The sequence below is a fragment of the Zonotrichia leucophrys genome, chromosome 14 (assembly GCF_028769735.1).
Source record: "Zonotrichia leucophrys gambelii isolate GWCS_2022_RI chromosome 14, RI_Zleu_2.0, whole genome shotgun sequence".
NCBI lineage: Eukaryota > Metazoa > Chordata > Aves > Passeriformes > Passerellidae > Zonotrichia > Zonotrichia leucophrys.
Genome location: NC_088184.1, coordinates 1,509,433 through 1,515,628, shown reverse-complemented (window position 1 = coordinate 1,515,628; position 6,196 = coordinate 1,509,433).

Here is a 6,196-nt window from a genome sequence, read left to right as displayed (position 1 = left end):
CGGGCCGGGCCCCGCCGGGAGGCGGGACGGGGCAGCACCGCCTCTGCCTCCTCCTGCTCCTCCTACCCCTCCTGCCTCCTCCTGCCGTGCCCCTCCCAGCCCGCAGCATCCTCCCCTAGATTTGGGGGCGCCCCTGGGAGGGTCCCGGCAGGCTTGGACCCTCCCAGATGTGCAGGGCCAGCCTGGCACCCCCGGAGCCAGGGCAGGGGACCGGGATGGGCACAGGGGGCACCCGGGAGGTTTCTGTGTTTGGGGATGAGCGGTGCTGGGAGCGTCCCTGCTCCTTCAGTGACATCGGCACTGCCGGGACACCGCCGGTCCTTTCACACTGAGGGGCTGGAGGGGGTCCAGAACAGAGCTGGGGAGGGGCTGGAGCACCAGGAGGGGCTGAGGGAGCTGGGAAGGGGCTCAGCCTGGAGCAAAGGAGGCTCAGGGGGGCCCTTGTGGCTCTGCACAGCTCCTGACAGGAGGGGACAGCCAGGGGGTCGGGCTCTGCTCCCAGGGAACAGGGACAGGACAAGGGGGAATGGACTCAAACACTGCCAGGAAGGTTCAGTTTGGATACTGGGAAATCTTCACGGAAAGAGTGGCCAGCGCTGTCCCAGCTGTCGGGGCTGTGGTGGGGTCCCCATCCCTGGGGAGGTTCAAAGCCCTCTGGATGTGGCACTTGGGGACAGGGTCAGTGGCAAATACGACGGTGCTGGGGGAGTGGTTGGACTTGATGATCTGACAGATCTGCTCCGACCTCGAGGTCTCCATAAGGCACGGAGATGCCTCCCCCAGGCCCCCCGCAGCCTAAGAGGTTTTGCTCACACATGCACACAGCAGTCAGCAATTAGGGCCAGCTCTGGCCTTTTTATCCCGGGATTTTGTGCCCATGCGGGATTAAAGCCCTGATTGTAGCTTCCCCACCAGCCCCAAATCCTCTGTTCTGGGGGCAAGTCAGTGCACGCTGTGACCTATTGATCCCGATCCCTGCGTGTGCCGGATCCGGGGCGCCCTTAAAGAGCTCCGAGCGCCGCCGGCCCCGGGCACTCCCGGCCGGGGGAGCGGGGAGGCGGCGGGGCCGGCAGCCACAGCGCCAGGCAAGTGCGGCTTCGTGTCTCTGTGTGTCCGTCTGTGTGTCCGTCTGTCTGTCCGCGTTGCTCTCGGTGTGTTTGTGGCAGTCCCCTCCATCCCATTCTGCCGTGGTTTGTGCTCCTGGCTCATTTAGGAAGTGAGAGCTGTTCCCGGGCTCTGGCACTGCTGCCTGGCTGTGCCATCCCCTGAGCTGTGAGGAACCCACAGCCCGAGCCCCACAGAGCCCTGAGCCCCCCGGGCCGGGCTGTCACCCCACACACAGCAGCTCTTGGTGTTCCCCATCCAGCCAAGCTGCTTTGCTGCTTGGCCATTGGGGATGGGTTTAGAACCCTCCCGGAGCCCAGGGTTGTGCTGGAGGTGGATCAGCTGGGGCTGGGGGCGGCTGGGATTGAGCCCAGGGCTGTCACTCGGTGCTGGGTGTGCTGGTGTGAGGCTGGAGCAGCCCCCGAGAGCCAGAGCCGGGGCTGGGCCTCACCCCGGCCTGGCTGGGGCCATCTCTGGGCTGTTCCTGCTGCCAGTGACGGCACCAGCTCCATCTGAGCCATCACTGGGGTGTGAATTGCTCTCCATGGTGCCCAGCTTCTGTTCTTACACCAAATAGATCATGAGGATCCCCTGAGAAGGAACTGTTCATGTGATACCCAGAGCCCGTTATCCCCTGGCATCCCTGGCACTGCCCGGAGCCTGGCACCCTCAGTGCCTGCCATGGCCTCAGTGCCAGGCTCCTGCCTGTGCTGAGGAGCACACGGTGTTCCCCTGGGGTTTGGGAGGAGGGTTTTGCAGGTGCTGAGGTTCTTTTGGAGGCTCTGAGCATCCCTGTGCAGCCTGCCCTCCCTGCAGCCCCACAGAGGGGAGCTGAGGGGAGAAACCCAGCCCGGCTGCTTTTGCTTCACTCCGTGAAATCCTGCACATCCTTACTCGGCTCTGGAAACACTTTCTGCTTTTTGTGCTTTGGGATCCCCCCACCTCTAGCAGCAACATGTTCTGGATGCTCAAAGGACTGATTGCTCCTCAAAGCTTCCAGAAGCATCCCAGAGCCCCCCTTCTTGACCCTGTGGGAAGGTGAGCAGAGGTTTAGGGATGAACTGCCTCTGCCTACCAGGGGGTTTGCTTTCCATCTCCTCCTGTGCCAGTTCTGCAGCCTTAATCCTCCTAATCTCCCCACATCTCTGGCGTGGCTCATTTTTGTGTGCAAATGCCCTTGAGAGCAGCAAAATTGCAGCTGCTGGGTGAAACACCAGGCGGAGAGAAACCCCGGTGTAGTGGAAAACTCTGTCTTATGTAAACTGCCCAGGCACTCTGCCTTTGCCTTGGCTTGGGATCAGAGGCACTGCACACCCTCTGTACACAGGGTGCTTTTGGGGACCTGGGGGCCTGTGCTTTGGGGGTGCTGGCAGCTCTTCTCCAGCTCTGGTGCCTGCCCAGAGCACAGCACAGCCTGTGCTGGGGTTCCCTCCTCGGCTGGGCTCTGCCAGGGTTGGTTTTGCAGCGTTTATTTTGCAAATGAGCCTCTGGGTGGCTTTGCTGCTGCAGCTGCTCCCTGCTGTGCTCCATGTCCTCCCCTCTGCTGCTGCTGGTGTCCAGGTGTCCAGATATCCATGTATCCCAGGTGTCCAGGTGTCCTGGTATCCAGGTGTCCAGATATCCATGTGTCCAGGTGTCCAGGTGTCCAGGTGTCCAGATATCCATGTATCCAGGTGTCCAGGTGTCCAGGTGTCCAGCCCAGGTGCCACCGGCTCCTAGCAGCCTCCTGAGCCTGGGGAAGTGGGGCTGTCCTGCCAGCCTGGCCCCTGCCATGCCCTGTGAGCTGCCCCAGGTGTGGCCCCAGTGGGGGCTGGTGGGAGGATGCCCAGCCCCAGGGTGCTGCACCCACCCAGATGAGTTCCCTTGGCTCCTTCCCAGCCCTGAAACACCCACGGAGCTCCTTCCACGGGGCCAAGCCCCTCGACAGAGGCAGCAATGTGGCAATATTGACTTAACCCGGGGAAGAATCTCCTGAGCTGCTGCCGCTGCTGCGGGAGGGGAGCGGGAGGGGAGCACGTTTTATGCAACGAGATGACATTTTGCTGGCAAGCCCTGCTCTGGCATCCCACACCCTGCTCCACCCTGTGCCAGCCCCAGCACCCGGCCCAGGCCGACCCTGCTGCCCAGGGCACAGCATGGGCACCAGCCCGGGGGTCTCACTCCCTGCTGAGGGTCCCAATCCCTGCTGAGGGTCTCTATCCCTGCTCAAGGTCTCTATCCCTGCTGAGGGTCCCAATCCCTGCTGAGGGTCTCACTCCCTGCTCAGGGTTTCACTCCCTGCTGACACCTGAGCCATGGCCTTGGCCACCCCCCTGTGCCCACCATCCCACCCCACTGAGCCCATTGTAATTTGGGATGGCACCAGGGCTGGGTGGGTGATGCCAGCATTAGGGTGATGCCATCCCCTTCCCCATGCCCCCAAAAGGCACCGTGGCACTTCCCAGGGTTCTGGGGACCCATCGGAGCAGAGGAGCCAGGCATGGAGCTGATCAGCCCTGGCAATGTTCCTCAATGAGGAATTTTCAGATTTCACTTCTGATGGAGGAGGGAGTTGAGGCAAAACGACTTGGAAATCTCTTCCAAAAGCTCGATGGAACACAAACAGCAGTAGATGAGCCAAAATCTCATTTATTCTCTGGGTGGGGAGTTTGTGGCAGCCCCAGGAGGGCCCAGCTGATCTGCCGGCCCCACAGCAGGGATTGGGGTGGGAAGGGAGTTCCTGCTCCTCGGCAGGAAAGCAGGGCACTGAAACACTGAAACACCTCCGTGCTTCCTCCTGGCGGCTCCCACGTGCGCAGGAATGCGGCCGTGCCCGTTCCTGACTGCTCCCGAGCCGGCCGAAACCTCCCCCAGCTCCGTTTGGGGCTGTTGGCTCTGAAATCCGCGTCCAGCACGGCTGCTCCGGCCTCAGCCCCAGCCTCTGCCAGCCTTAAGGGCTTTGGGTGACTTTGGGTGGCTCTGGTGGGACCTGGTGGCTCAAAGGAGCGGGCTCAGGGCTCCTCGAAGTGTGAGGAAGAAATAGAATAAAACAAGTGCATCGCTGCCGATGCTGAAGGATGGGAGAGCTCCCGTCCCAGCAGGGAAGTGCTGCACTCTTTCTGCTGCACTTTTTCTGCTGCACTTGCTGCTTTGAGCCCAAGTGCCATCAAGGGACTTAATACTGAGCAAACACCAAGCGAAAGCGGGCGCAGGCAGCCAAGCAAAACAAAGGCTGAGAGAGGCCGGTGCTCTGACTCATTTGGCATGGAAATGCAGCACGGAATAAATTAAGTTTGGCTCTTCCTCCTCCTCCCGGCACGGAGGTACAGAACAGGAGGGCTGCTTTGTCACCGTGCTGGGTGGCTTTGGGTGCTGTGCACACAGCAGGCACTGGGGAGGCATAGGGACATCTGCCCCAAACTGGGGGGAAAGGGCAGAGGGGGACACAGCCACCCTGGCAGGTGCCTGTCCCGTGTCCCCAGCCGTGAGTTTGGAATGGCACTGAGCTGTGCACAGCTGGGCTGGATGGTGAGGTCAGAATGTGCATCCGAGATAGCAGCAGCTTCTCTTGGTCCTTATTCTCCTGTCCCGTGAAGGGATGGGGTCCCAGACCCCAAGTGGGGACACACAGGTGTCATCATTGAATCATTGTAGAGTGATTTGGGTTGGAAGGGACTTAGAGTTCATCCAGTCCCCCTGTGCCAAGGCAGGGACACCTTCCACTAGACCAGGTTGCTCCAAGCCCCATCCAACCTGGCCCTGAACTTTTCCAGGGACATCCAGAGCTCCTCTGTGTCCCCTGTGCCCCTCGGTGGCACGGTGCTGCAGCCCTGAGCACCCATGCAGGATCATTGATCCTGGCTGGGACCACTCTGCCACAGCCCCCCAGAACACATCGAGAGGCAGAAAAAAGGTCAGGGCTTCACTGCAGCCTTTGGCCTGTGATGTAAAGAGTGGGAATTTCCGGGGTGTAATGTTTGCATCTCTATAAATATGCAGTGGAGCGCACCCAGGGGCAGCTGCCTGCGATGGGCGAGGGCGATAATGAACGCCCCGCTTCCTCCAGCGCGGGGAGAAGGGCAGGGCAGGGCCGGTGATTCACGGCCCCGGGGATGCTGTGACCCCCAGGGCTGCGGGGACAGGGGACACATCCCTGGGGAGCCGCGGGAGGGCGGGGAGAGGATGCCCCAGCTCTGCGGGACCGGTGGCACCGGGGCGGGCACGGGGCGGCCCCGCCGCTGTGTCCAGCCGGGCTCTGTCCTGCCCCGAGCGGGTGACACCGCCTCAGACAATCCCGATGGGAGAGGCCGGCCCTGCCCCGAGCCCGCCCGCTCCCCGCGGTTTCGGCAAACCCAGGGCCCGTCCTGTCCCGGCGGCACAAACCAGTCCCGGCACCCACACCCGGCACCGCCCGGGCCCGCCTGGCACTGCCCCGGCACCGCTGGGCTGCGGAGGGCATGCACCCCAAACCGCCCCAAACCCACCCTGGGGTGCCCGATGGATGGGGGTGCTGGGCTGAGCCCTAAAGCAGAGCTGCTCCAAAAGGGGGGTGGTGACAGGCTGGTGGCGCTGCCCTGTGCCTCCTCAGGGAACCTGGCACTGGCACCAGCACCCCCGGCACCGCTGGGCTGCAGAGGGCATGCACCCCCAAATGCCCCCAAACCCGCCATGGGGTGCCCCGATGGATGGGGGTGCTGGGCTGAGCCCTAAAGCAGAGCTGCTCACAAGAGTGGGGTGGTGACAGGCTGGTGGCGCTGCCCTGTGCCTCCTCAGGGGACCTGTCACCGGCTGGGAGGGACAGGTGAGCCGGGTTTTGGCACGGCACATCCTGCACAGTCACTCGCAAAGGATGCGAGCGGGATCGGCCTCTATTCCCCGCCTTGTCCCGGCGGCAGCGCCCTGGGGCAGCACCCCGGGCACGGCCCGGCCTTGTGGCCCTCCCTGCTCTTGGTCACAGCGTGGGTGACAGGGCTGGGGCGGCTGTGCTGCCCCAGGGACCCGGGTGTCCCCATCGGTGTCACACGGGTGCTCTGAGCTCCCTGCCCTGGCAGCCGCGGGATGGGGAGCAGGGGCTGCACAGACAGGGCACCCCCTCTGCTGCTCAGTGTTCTCT